Source organism: Stenella coeruleoalba (assembly GCF_951394435.1).
Source record: "Stenella coeruleoalba genome assembly, contig: scaffold_46, whole genome shotgun sequence".
In the NCBI taxonomy this organism is placed as follows: domain Eukaryota; kingdom Metazoa; phylum Chordata; class Mammalia; order Artiodactyla; family Delphinidae; genus Stenella; species Stenella coeruleoalba.
The window spans coordinates 2,607,972-2,622,217 of record NW_027645863.1 but is presented as its reverse complement, the minus strand read 5'-3'; the positions used below and the strand labels follow the sequence as shown (position 1 = coordinate 2,622,217).

General features: G+C 37.4%; 1 pseudogene across 1 annotated transcript in view; it reads right to left on the bottom strand.

Moving 5' to 3' along the window:
• The window catches only part of LOC307181510 (RAD52 motif-containing protein 1-like), a 50,582-nt pseudogene that overhangs the window by 3,841 nt on the left and 32,495 nt on the right, over positions 1-14,246 (bottom strand). Inside the window, exons 4-5 of the transcript XR_013831742.1 lie at positions 1,746-1,914; positions 706-804 (exon numbers count right to left, since the gene is read on the bottom strand). The product of XR_013831742.1 is annotated as an RAD52 motif-containing protein 1-like (transcript). The remainder of the gene's footprint in view (positions 1-705; positions 805-1,745; positions 1,915-14,246) is intronic.

Below are 14,246 nucleotides of genomic sequence, written 5' to 3'. Positions count from 1 at the left end.
TACTAATCATAAAGTTTCCTTTGGGCACAGCCTGTGACAATCTCACCGCTGTATAACTCGATAGGGAACACAATCAACGCTATTCAATAGCATGACCAGTTTCAAGGCTCACAAAAACATAGCCGATTATTACATAAGAATCATATTCACCCAATATATCAGAAATAAACACTTCAACAAGAAAACAACGGTAATAATAATAGTCAATATATTTTGTCTGCTTACAATATCCCTCATTTGGTGGTAAGCTGAATTACTAACCCTATATGCAGATAAAGGAATTGCAGCTTAGAGATATTAAATACCTGAAAATATCTCTGGCTAGAAAAACCTAAAATTGCAACAACAAAAACAACAAAATTTAAGAGACAATGTTAGGACTCAAACACAGGTGTCAAAGGCTTATAATCACTACACTATTCTGTATGATAAGCAAGCAATTGAGGAAGAACTGGATCAAACACTTTCTGTATGAACTGAGGCAAGTCATTCTACATCTAAACACTGGGGACAGTAATATTTGCTGTCGTTTTTCTCATAAATGCCACAAAGCACAAATTTAAGACTGTTGCTGTAAAAGCATAGGGTGAATGAAAGAATATGTAATATTTTAGATAACCATTATTTTCATCCAATTAACTTTTCAAATAAGTTTATTTGCTCACTGAAACTGAAGCACTTCAACGACAATCAAAAAAGTCTTACCTAAAACCACAATCAGCAATTTCTGAAATGCATCTGTCATAGCTTTCTGAATAGCAAGCTTCTGGGTTATCTTCCTTTTCATAAAGAACAATAATGACCCTAAATCCAACCAAAACAGATGAATTTAAAATGCCTATATGAATAACTGATTTCTAGGTTATACGTTTAAAACTAAAAGTGCATCTGTGATTCTTAGATCATTACCTTAGTGATTAAGAGCAGGCACAACACTGGGCTACGGGTGAATGTCTCCGTTGCAGGTATACCCTGGCATGGCATATTTTTACTGCTCAGATCTATTCTGGAAGTTCCTAAAATACTAGATGGGAAATGCAAACCAAAAACGTGGCAGAAATCTCGTATTACTCACAGATTTCAAATGGACAAGCTGAGGCTGCACTGCTACAGACACTGCTCTCCTCTGCGTAAAGGGCTGGAATCATACAGTGAGATAGGTTTGGTTGTAGTGCAGATGATCTGGCCTCTCCTCAACCATCACCCACTCAGATGGATGGTGGAGCCTCCTCCACCTCATTCGCTAACAGCCCTGCCTCTGACTTAAAACCCTAAGCCCAACTGCCATGGATTCTAGGAAAAAACTCAGTACTAATCGGAATCCCCTGTCTAGGGATCTCCATTTACTTATTCTGCTCAGGCCCTTTTATAGGAGGCAAAGGACTGAACATTTACACAAGAGTTTATTTCAACCTTTAGACAATGATTTTGTTGGGATAACTGAAGGCCAGAAGATATGTGTATTTGAATGACTATTTTAGCACAAAAATAATGATTAACCAAAAAAAGAAAAATTCGTAACTCATTTTCCCTCCTCCTAAGCTTCTTGGCAGCAAGCTCCTAAGCTTGCTATCAGGCATTGCCTAAGATAAAAACCTATAGTGTCGGGCAGAATAATTCTGCCCAGGGCTTTAGTTCCTTAGAAAGGTGATGGTGTATCTGAAAAGTTGAGTTTCGGAAAGAAAGGGAAAAAGAGAAATCCCACTCCCTCACCTCCCCACACACACACATACTGGAAAACAGACCGTCTACCAACTTATCCAAAGGTTCCTCAGCCATGCGAACTCCAGGACTCCAGCACTCGTGGGAGGGCAACACCACCTCTAAAGCACAGAAGACCTTCAGATTTTGCTTCTGAAGTGGTGTCACAATATCTTCATTTTCCCTTTCTTCAAGGTTAGAAAGATCCTGAAGCTGTTAGGATTTTGAATTAAAGGCTAGACTTCAACATATTCTGTTGTTAGAAATAAAAACTGAACTCCAGCAATCCCAGGTAATAGTTTAGGTATGCTATCCCTTCAAAATCAACTGAGACTTGCAAAGGAATGACTAGATATGGACAACTATTTTTTATGATATACCATACAAATACTGGAGAAAGTTATGGACACCACCATCCAAGTCATTGAGTTTGTCACTAATTTAGATGGCAGGCCAATGCTCAGATACTTCCATGTGGAAGCCTCCCACATCTCCTCCCCATAGCCCTGTTCTATTCTTCTCTGTAAAGTCTAGGAGTTCAATGTTGAAAGGAGTCTGGTTAGTCAAAGAAAGTCTACAGAGTTTACCTTGATGATCCTTTTTCACCACCCATGGAAACCAAAGAATTAATTTGCCAATTCTTGGCATCTGGAGCTGTTTAGGGCAAGTGTATTATGATGAACCTCCTTATGTCTGGCGCCGAGATGAACCTAAAGACATAAAAGACCTAAAAATATCACAACCCTACACAGAGATTTATTTTGGATATACCTGAGATTTATTAATTCCAATTTCATAGAGTGTTTGTGAAGATTAAGTAGGACATTTTAAGCAATGAGTTCACAGTGAGCCCTAAATAAATGTTGTTATTTTTAAGTCAGTACTTTTCTGCATCATTTCCAGGGCCCCTGATTAACCGGAAGGTTCCCTGACATCCGGTGGTGAAAGTGATGATGAAAGCATCCAACGAAGCCCAACTGAAGCCTATTATGGGCCTGGGGGTAAGCAAAGGTATGGACTGTTTTACTCAACTCATCCTGTAGCTCCTGCTTGAGAATATGACCTGAAGAGGAGACAAGATGGACCTGAAACTGAATTAGGACCTTAATCTGTAGCACCCCCTCCCCAAGTTACTAACCCCTGTTAGAAGAGGGAATATGTATACCTCTATAAATATAAATGAAGCAACCAAAAGAATTAGAGATTCATCCGCATTAACAAGCTTCTTTGAGAGTGCAAATATTTCCAATCTTAACTCTCTAAATTCTAAAGAACTTCCATATTACTGTGGATTTTATACATCACTACTTCTTTCTGAAACGTCTATTTCCATTTGAACAGGGTGTAGTATATAAATTTAATCATAAAAATTCAAATAATACAAATAAAGCCAAAGCAATGTTAATTCTTTTTTGATTTGTTTGTGCATCTTCTTCTGTCACTAGTTTATGAGCTCCTTAAGTGCTTGATGGAACCATATATTATTCTTTCCTTGTTACCAGAAAGAAGAATACATATTGGCATATAATAGAGGAGTGATGGTCTGTTGACTGAGTGAATGACTGAGTACATAAGAAAATGAAATTACTTTCTCCAACTGAAGTTGCCTGCAGGGAAGGAGAAATGAAGAGTAATTTTTAAATGTTGAGTGTCAGATGGGAGGCTAGGTCCTGTGCGGTGAGTTATAATGGAGCTGTCCGGGACAATTAGGAAGCTTCAGAAGGGCTCTGAGCCACTGGGTAGTAGAGACAGTTGACATCTGGGATAACCTTGCCACAGTTCTTGCTGGCAAACCTTTCCCTTCGTGCTACTGAGAAAAACTCAGATACATTAGGCCTTTCCTTGGTTTTATTTTAAGATGCTATTCTCTTTTCTGTATTTATAAAAAACACAGGGGAAAAATGATAGGAAGATACCTGCCAATGAATAAAATAACACACAATTGGAACATCCGTGCTGGTGCAGTGGTTAAGATTCCGATAACCCAATGCAGGGGGCCCAGGTTCAATCCCTGTTCAGGGAACTAGGTCTCACATGCATGCTGCAACTAAGAGTTCGCACGCCACATTTAAGGAGCCTGCCTGCTGCAAATGGGGAGCCCACATGCCACAACTGGGGAGCCCTTGAGCCGCAACTAAGGAGCACGCCTGCTGCAACTGAGACCCGGTGTAAGCAAATAAATAAATAAATAAATAAAATTGAAAAAGAACGCATAAGTAAAGTAGGGAAAAATTTCGGGATTGTGGGTAGTAAACTAAGGCTCTGCATTAAATAAACAAATCTAATACGAATGCCCTTTCCTCTCAACTCTATAGTGACTTGGAGAACATTTTCTTCATTATGCCATCAGTGACCAGGCTTTATGCTGTGAAAATCTCACAACCTACGCTTATGGAATGGTCTTAATGTCCAATATAAGAAAAGAACTCATTACTCACAACTGATACCAAGTAACTGTTTCATAATCTTTCCAGGACCATCTGTAATATCTGAGTGATAAGTGAAATGGTCACAGGGTCCGCAAATTAAAGAATGTCTGACACAAAATCATTTCAATCCCAGGGAGTACAGCCAGGATTGAAGAGGGTGTTAAACAGGGTAAAGAAGTGGGAGGTAGTGTACCTAGAGTCACATCTGAGGAGAGTTCTCAGATTCAATAAAGGTGAAATCAGTGAGTAAAGAAATATGGGTGAGAAGAGGCAGCAAGGTCAGTAGGAAGTAGCCAGAGCAAGAAGCCAATCAGAGAAGACACACAATTATAAAGGGAAAGGTCTGGGAAGTCTAAGCCTCACTCCCTTATTCAGAGGAATTGTAAAGGTCCTTAACATAATGAAATGTTAATTCTGCAGAAGTAAATTTGGATGGCAAGTTAATATGAAATAAGGTTTCTACAATGCACTAAAGAATATTTACCCATTTTCTGGAATCTGAAGTGAGTTCTTAATAGGCAGTTTGAGAGTGATGATGATGAAGCCTCCTTTATCTTACATCTGACAAAAGTTTGTCAGCTCGGGACTTCCTTGTTGGCACACTGGTTAAGAGTCTGGGTGCCAACGCAGGGGACATGGGTTCGATCCTTCTCCGCGAAGATCCCACGTGCCGCAGAGCAACTAAGCCCTTGTGCCACAACTACTGGGCCTGTGCTCTAGAGCCCGTGAGGCACAACTCCAGGATCAGGACAAAAGCAAGGATGTCTACTCACATTACTTCTATTTGACATTGCACTGAAGGTTCTAGCCAGTGCAATAGGGAAACAAAAAAAAAGAGATATTCAGAATGGAAAGGAAGAAGTAGAACTACTTTATTTGCAGATAACATGATTATGTAGAAAACCTGACAGAATCTACAAAATTGCTACTGGAACTAATAAATGAGTTTATCAAGTTTGCAGGGTACAAGATCAACATACAAAAAGATTAATTTATCTCAACCAACAATCAGAGATCAAAGGTTTTAAATACTACTTATAATAGAATCAAACATATAAAATACTTAAATAAATCTGAAAAAAGATGTAAAAGACTTGCACACTGAAAACTGAAAACTATTCCTGGGGGAAATTAAGGAAGACCTAAATAAATGGAGAGATAAAATGTATTCATGGATCAGAAGATTCACTGTTGTTAAGACATCAATTCTCCCCAAACTGATTTATAGATCAAAATCCAAGTAGGCTTTTCTATAGAAATTGACAAGCTAATTCTAAAATTCATATGGAAATAAAATTTAAAATAACTAAAACAATGTTGAAAATGAACAAAGTTGAAGAACTAACAGCAACTGATTTCAAGGCTTATGAAGCTACACTTCCAAGACAAGGTGATAGTAGTGTAAAGATACACAAAAAATCAAAGGAACAGAATAGAAAGTTCAGAAGTACAGAGATGTGGACAACTGACTTTCACGTTCAAAGGCATTTGAGAGGAGAAACGATAGTCTTTTCAGCAAATGATGCTGGAACAATTGAATATCCAGGTGCAAAAAAAAAAAAACTTCCATCGATACCATATACAGAAATAAACTCAAATTGGTTCAAAGATCTAAATGTGTAACACAAAACTATAAAACTTCTAGAGCAAAACAAGTGAAAAATTTTATGACCTTGAGTTAGGCAAGATTTCTTAGATACAACACCAAAAGCGTAATCCATAAAAGAAAAAAAATAGATAAATTAGCCACCATCAAAATTAAGAATTTCTGCCCTGCAAAAGACACTACGGAGAGAATGAAAAGATGAGTCCCAGAATGGGAGAAAATACTTAGCAACTTACACATTGGATAAAGGACTAATTTTAAGAATATATAAAGAACTCACAAAACTCCAGAAAAATATAGATAAAAGATTCAAAGATATACATATGGAAAATAAGCATACGAAAAGATGCTTGACAAGATTAATCGTTAGGGATGCTAGAGTGAGAAAAAATTACACACCTATTAAACTATCTAAAATTAAAAATACTGAGCATAGCAAGTGTTGGCTGCAACATGAAGAAGATGCAACTCTCATACACTGCTGGTAGAGATGTAAAATGATCAAACCACTATGGAAAATAGGTATTTTTTAAAAACTTAAACATACACTTACCAGTGATCCAGCCATTCTACTTGCAGGTATTTACCCAAGAGAAATGGAAGTATACATCCATACAAAGACTTGTACACAAATATTCATAGCAACTTTATCTGTAATAAACAAAGACTGAAACAACTCACATGTCCATCAATGGTGAATAGATTAATTGGGGTACATCCATATAATGGAATACTATTCAGCAATAAACAGAAATGAATTACTGATATATACAACAATATGGATGAAGATTAAAATAATCACGCTGATCTTAGAAGCCAGTTAGAAAAAAGTATACACTGCATGATTTCATTTACATAAAATTCTAGAAAATGCAAACAGAAAGCAGATCAATGGTTGCATGGCGATTGGAAAGGGCAAGGAACGATAGGAAGCAATAATTACAAAGAAACGTTAAGAAACTTTCTGAGGTGATAGACATTTTGATTTTGGTGATGTCTTCATGGTGTGTATGTATGTGTGTGTGTGAATTACTATATGTCAATTATACCTCAAAAAGATGTTAAAAGACATGATATTATATGAGAGACACAATTGGGGAAAATTGAATAGCAACTATTTATTAGGTAATATTATTGTGCAGGAATTTAATTTCTTCAATACTGTGTGTTAACAGTATTGTAGTTACATAGGGAATTTTTTTTTTTTTTTTTTTTTTTTTTTGTGCGGTACGCGGGCCTCTCACTGTTGTGGCCTCTCCCGTTGGGGACCACAGGCTCTGGAGGCGCAGGCCCAGCGCCCATGGCTCACGGGTCCAGCCACTCAACGGCATGTGGGATCTTGCCGGACCGCGGCACGAACCTGCGTCCCCTGCATCGGCAGGCAGACTCTCAACCACTGCGCCACCAGGGAAGCCCTGGGAAATAATTTTTAATATCCAGAGAGGAAGGCATCTTACTGACAAGAGAGGGATCACAATTGTGGCAGATGCTGTTGGAGGCTGAGGAAGATGAGGCTAGAGCAGTGACCGATGTGTGATGGCGTGGTGAAGACAGTCATTTGTCAGCTGACCTGATAAAGACGGTTGGAACAGACTGCTAAATGCAGGGTTCTTTCCACATACTAATCTCATGCAATACCCTCAACTAGCCTTGGCATAACAGAAAGTTTCTATTAGTTTGCCATACTGGAGGGGGATGGCACAATTTAAGGTGCAGTAAGTTGTGTAATAAAATGTCACAATAGGGTCCTACAGAAATAGTTTTTTTTTAATGGCAAAAAAAGAAACTTGACCCTTCCCTCAAAACATACATGAAAATTAACTCAAAATGAATCATAGACCTAAATGGAACTATACAACTTCCAGAAGAAAACACAGGAGAAAATCTCTGTGATTTTGGGTCACACAATGGGGTCTCAGAAAAAGATTTCTTAGATAAGACACAGAAAAGCACAAACCATCTAAGAAAAATTGCTAAGGGAATCCCTGGTGGTTAAGACTCCAAGTTCCCAATGCAGGGGGCCCAGGTTCGATCCCTGGTCAGGGAACTAATTCCCACAGGCATGCCGCAACTAAGAGTTCACATGCCACAGCTAAGAAGCCCATTAGCCGCAACTAAGGAGTCCATCTGCTGCAACTAAGACCCAGCACAACCAAATAAATAAATTAAATAAATACGAAAAAAAATTGCTAAATTAGAGTTCATCAAACATTTAAAACTTCTGGTCTTCAGAGACACTTTAATACAATGAAGATAAGTCACAATCTGGGAGAAGATATTTACTAAACACATATCTGAGAGAAAGGACTTTTTCCATTGCTTTTTATATAAAGCACTCTTAAAACTCTATACAAATATCCAATTAAAAATGGACTTTAACAGACACTTTATTTTAAAAGATATTTGCACATGAATAGATACTCAACATCATCAGCTATTACAGAAATGCAAAATGTGGCAAACACCACGAGATGGAACCACACACCTACTAGAAAGGCTAAATTTTTTTTAAAAACAAATATAATGATCAGGTGACGATGTGGATCAACTGCAACTCTCATAAACTGCTAGTGGGAAAGCAAAATGGCACAGGCACTTTAGAAGACAGTTCAGCAGTTTCTTAAAAAGTTAAATATGCACTTAGCATATGATGAAGCAATCCCACACTTAGGTATTTTACCCCAAAGAAATGAAAACATATGCTCGCACAAAACATATGTTCCCACACACGTGAATGTTTTCAGAGGCTTTATTCATAATAGCCAGAAAACTAGGAAAAACTCAAATGTTCATCAAACGATGAATGTGTAAACAAACTGTGTATCCACACAACTAGAATACTACTCAGCAATAAAAAGGAATGAAATACTGACAGGTGCAACAAAACACATCAATCTCCAAAGAGATTCCAAAAAGTGAAAGAAGCGAAAAACAAATGGCTACATACCACATGATTTCAGTTATAAGATATTCTGGAAAAGACAACATTATACGGACAAAAATCAGATTGTTGGTTACCAGGGTCTGGTAGTGGGAGGAGGATGGATTGACTACAAAGGGACATGAGGGGTCTTTTGGGAGTTCAGAAGGTTTCTTTACCTCAAATATGGTGGTGGCTACAGAATTATACGTTTGTCAAAACACATCACAATGTATATTTACAAATAGTGAATTTTGTTAAATGAAAATTATACATAAATAAACCTGACTTAAGAAAATAATAAAAGAAAACTAAAACAGAAACAACTGAGTGAAAATAAATGTAAGAAAAATCAATTTACAGTTTTTCCAATTCAAGGGTCATCATGAGGATGCTTTCAATAGTTGTAAGTGACACTTGTGTTGTTCCCATGTCTCTGAAGGAGAAGCCCAAATATGCATGATATAAAACCCAAAGACAAAAATTCTAAACATAAAAAGATACTTAACATGTGATTACTTCAATTCTGGCTTCTACTTGCCATAGATGATAATTCCAAAGAGCTCTTATTCAAGAAATTTAAATTTGCATCATCAAATGAATGACCATGGTGCTGAACAGCACAATCATTTTTTATTATCCGAACTTCTCATTTTCAATTGCATCTACCTCTTTGATCATTCTTTTTTAAAAAAATAATGTACTCCTTATTCCTTTTTGCTTTCTGGGATAAATAATATTCCTACATGCATCTACATCTTCATAACTATATGTGTTCTTCAACACTGTTCTCATTCTCTGCTGGCTGTCTTACCATATATATTCTTTCTTAATCCTCTTCTTTGCCAATAACTCTTATTTTCAATAACCCAGTTAAAATCTAAATTATGACATTTCAGCCAAAGTACTCAATCTTTGACGAAAGCAAAAAAGAGCAGAAATTATTTCATGAGCCATGAAACTGTTGCAATACTTACAAATATTTTAATGCTGGCAATTTAACAAGATAAGAATCTTTAACTGCTGTCAAAGGATTACGATTGAGAATTCTGAAAAATGGAATGGAATTAAAATCTGCATTTTCATTTACTTCCATGAAAGATTATATTCATTTTTTTTGGTATGAAACTTGAAGGTTAAAAAAAATCATTTTCTTTCTTTACCTATAAATCACTCTAAGAATCTGTAAAACACTCTTTCATTGGGAACCACCCAGGTCTCTAGATGATAAAGTGGAGAAGAGAAACAAACAACAAAATAGAAAAAAAAGTAGCTAGCAAGGAAAAAATATGACAAAGAACTTTTCAGTTTAAAAACCCTCAAAGTAACTATGCTGGTAGGAAGCCCTTGCTCTGTAAAAAAATACTATTTCTAGTGTCCTCCATAATTCAAGGTGTTTTTCTTTCATCTCTACAAATTTTTTAAAATTTCATGATTTAAACTACCCAGTTAAAGGCAAAAATAAGGCTAATTCCTTGGTTCTGGAGCAAAAGAAGGAAAGATAAATCCAACAGGAACTGGTGAAACCCATACTTCCATCACATAGTACCATGTGTATTCTTCTATCATAGCCTTTGTTACTGTGTATGTAATAACCTGTTTACTTGTCAGTCCCCTAGATTGTGAGCAACTTGAGAGCAGGGACCACACTTTATTGTCATTATTATTCCTGTGCCTGACACAGTGCCTAATATTTACTAGGTGTTTAATAAATGTTTGCTGAATAAATAAATAACATTTTCTTTATATATCAATAAAATAAACGAATTAATTTGGGGAAACAAAATTTTATTCCAAAATGCTCGAATAGATTTTCTTCTTAGTTCTTTTTTTTTTTTTTTCTTCTTAGTTCTTTAAAACAAATAGGGGAAAAAAGACCAAAATAAACAGGAAGAAAGAAAAGAATATCTAACTTTAGGTTAAATCTACTCAAGAATTATTAGCGTATTTTTGGAGAATATTATAAAGATAATTATCAAAACTAATATCTTTTGTGTTGCCAGGCATCTGTGATCAGCATTTAACAGTCAATCCTCACAGTAACCTTATGTGATAGATATATTACCCCACTGTACAAATGAGGAAACTGAGGCACAGAGAAGTTACATAACTTGTCCTAAGTCATCAAGCTAGTAAGAAGCAGAGCTGGAATTTGAACTCAGTTCTGACGTAAAGCCTGTGTTTAACCTGAAAAAAAAAGTGGGGGTGTGTTGAACATCTGTTAATTTAACCTTAATTTTCAGAGCACTAAATATAGAAATACCTTTTCAAACTTCATCTACCCATCCGGCAAAGCCTCTATGAGAATTCTATTTTCTCTTTTTAGTTAGTATTTATCTTTTAATTTATTTTTTCCTTAATCATCTCCCATGACAAATATTTAATTAGCCTATGGTCATTGAGACTTTAGAGACTTTTAAAAAATATTGCAGGAAAATCAGTAAAAATGATGGAGGAAGGGCATCTGAAAATTCATCCCTCCATAGAAGCAACAATACCAGTAACAACAGCAACAACAACAAAACTGGCAAAAATGGTCAGAATCAACTTCGTCGGAACTCTGGAAATTTAACCAACAGGGTTACTGCACATTGGGGAGCAATTTATTCAAGGAAAACAAATTAATTTCGGTAAGAACAATGAGATCTGTGTTGCTTGAACTTGTCCTTGACCTTTGCTCTCCATGCCAGTGGTAGCCTTGAAAAACAGCCCACATCCCTGGTACCAGAAGGAGCAGCATGGACTGGGAGGTCCTTCAAAGCTTCATTCCCAAAGAACTGTCATTGTTTAACATGTCTGGTGGTCCCCTGGAAGACATCACTTGCAAGGCTTGCCCTTTGACCTGACTGAGAGCTGTCTAGTGAGAAAAGTCGTTACTCAGGTTGCATTTCTGGAAAACATTTTCAAGAAATATTTTAACATGGCGGTTGCATGAGGCGATGGATAACAGTTTGGGGCAATAAACAGCCCAAACAAAAAGCTTAAAAAGAAAAGCTGAGGAATGAGATGTCCACAGAGACTTTGAAATGTGCCAATGTATTCCTGGGAAACTGGAAGACCACAAGACATATTCCTGGGAATCTACGAAAATAACTGTTAGCATTAATAAAAGAATTCATCAAGGTTGTAGGATATAAGATAAATATTATTTCTACACACCAGCAATGAGTAATCCAAAAATGAAATTAAGAAAACAATTCCATCTGTAACAGCACCAAAAGAAATAAAATACTTAGGGAAAAATTTAACCAAGTAAGGGCAAGATTCACTGTGAAATGTACAAAGCTGTTGAAAGAAATTGAAGAAGACCTAAATAAATATAAAGACATGCCGGATTCATGGACTGGAAGATAATCTTATTAAAATGTCACTACTTCCCAAATCGACTTCTGGTTCCATTGAAATTCCTATCAAAATCTCAGCTGATATCTTTCCAGATATTGCCAAGCTAATTCTAAAATTCATAAGGCAATTCAAGGAAACAGAATAACCAAAACAATGTTGGTAAAGAACAAAGTGAGGGACTCACACATCCTGGTTTCAATACTCAGTTCAAAGCTACTGCAATCACAGTGTGGTACTGGAATAAGAACAGACATGTAAATCAATGGAACAGAATAGACATTATAGAAATAAACCCTCATATTTATGGTCTATTGATTTTCAACAAGCGTACCAAAACAATTCAATGTGGAAAGAACAGTCTTTTCAAATGATACTGGGACAACCGTACATCCCCACACAATATAATGAAGCTGGACTCCTACATTTCACACCATATATGAAAATAAACTCCCAATGGATCAAATATCCAAATATAAGAGCTAAGGCTATAAAACTCGTAGAAGAAAACACAGGAGTAAATCTTTATGACCTTGCATTAGACAATAGTTTCTTAGCTATGATACCAGAAGTACAAACAACCAAAGAAAAAATAGATGAATTGGATTTTATAAAACTTAAAAAGTTTGCGCTTCAAAGAACACTATCAAACAAGTGAAAAAACATATAGAATGGAAGAAAATACTACAGGTGTAAAGAATAAGAGGCAGTTGGGAGAAGAAAAGCATAGTAGTTGCTAGGTGTGACAATCTCAAAATTTTGAACTACTACAAATAAAACAGCCACCCTGAATCACCCCAAAGGGCAGACCCAAGTTATTTTTGTTTTTAGCGTTAATGCTTTTCCTAATCTGAGAAGGTGCCAGGATTCTAGTACACAGCAAAAAGTGATGACAGCACCCTGAAGTGTGTAAACTTTTGTGTGTACATAGCTATCTAAAGGAAACCAGCGCTAGCTGACTGGGGGAGCATTAGGGCTCAATTTGCCTTCAGAGTGTGGCCACTCCTCCCTTACTGATATTCTCAACAATGAGGTAAATAATTCAATAGGGATAAGGCTTTGATTTTCCCCTTATTCTCTCTTAGTGCTTATGTTCCTGGTACCATATTACTTTTACTTTTTTTCTTTCCTTTTTTTTTTCTTTTTGCGGTACACGGGCCTCTCACTGTTGCGGCCTCTCCTGCTGCAGAGCACAGGCTCCGGACACGCAGGCCCAGCGACCATAGCCCACGGGCCCAGCAGCTCCGAGGCATGCGGGATCCTCCCGGACTGGGGCATGAACCCGCGTCCCCCGCATCGGCATGCGGACTCTCAACCACTGCACCACCAGGGAAGCCCTTGGTACCATATTAATGAGCCTGAAGCTCACCTACTTTGGAAAATCCTATCTAATAAAAACATGCAAAATTATGAATACAAAAATCGCTAGCACCCCTCTCAATACCTTGGAAGGGACCTCTGCAAGTGAGGAGCCCTGAAGCCTAAGCTTCATTGAATTCATGGTGAATCCACCTCAGCTGGGGCCCTTTTCCAAACTTATTTAATACAGGCAACTTATAAACACCCCAGTAATATGTCATTATAGGTAGTAAAATGACTTAACTCGAGGGTGACATCTTCCCTTGGTGGCTTGCCTATGGAAAGAGATGCAATAAAGTTTATATCTCACCATGGCAAATGCTTCCTGAAGCAAATTAGCTATGTCTATTAGAAAGACTTATCCCAAAACAAAGACTTACTATACTGTGACAATCTTTTTTTTTTTTTCTTTTCTTTTGCTGTACGCGGGCCTCTCACCGTTGTGGCCTCTACCGTTGCAGAGCACAGGCTCCGGACGCAGAGGCTCAGCAGCCATGGCTCACGGGCCTAGCTGCTCCACGGCCTGTAGGATCTTCCCGGACTGGGGCATGAACCCGTGTCCCCTGCGACGGCAGGCGGACTCCCACCCACTGCGCCACCAGGGAAGCCCTGTGACAATCTTTTGAAAGTAACTGTGAACGAGTTTTAGGAGTACAGTACTAATTTATTTACAACATCAGATAGATCTAATTCTTTCACTACCTCTTTCTGTCATTTAAGAGGAATACAAATTCAAAAGGAACAAGTTGGTGCCTCTTCCATTACAAATATTTTCTAACCTACCACGCATTTTCTACTTCATCACCCCCGTCCCACACCTTGTTACTCTGCTGCATAGATGCTCGAATAGCTCTCATATATGTTTTGCCATCAACATCCATCTTTCTGC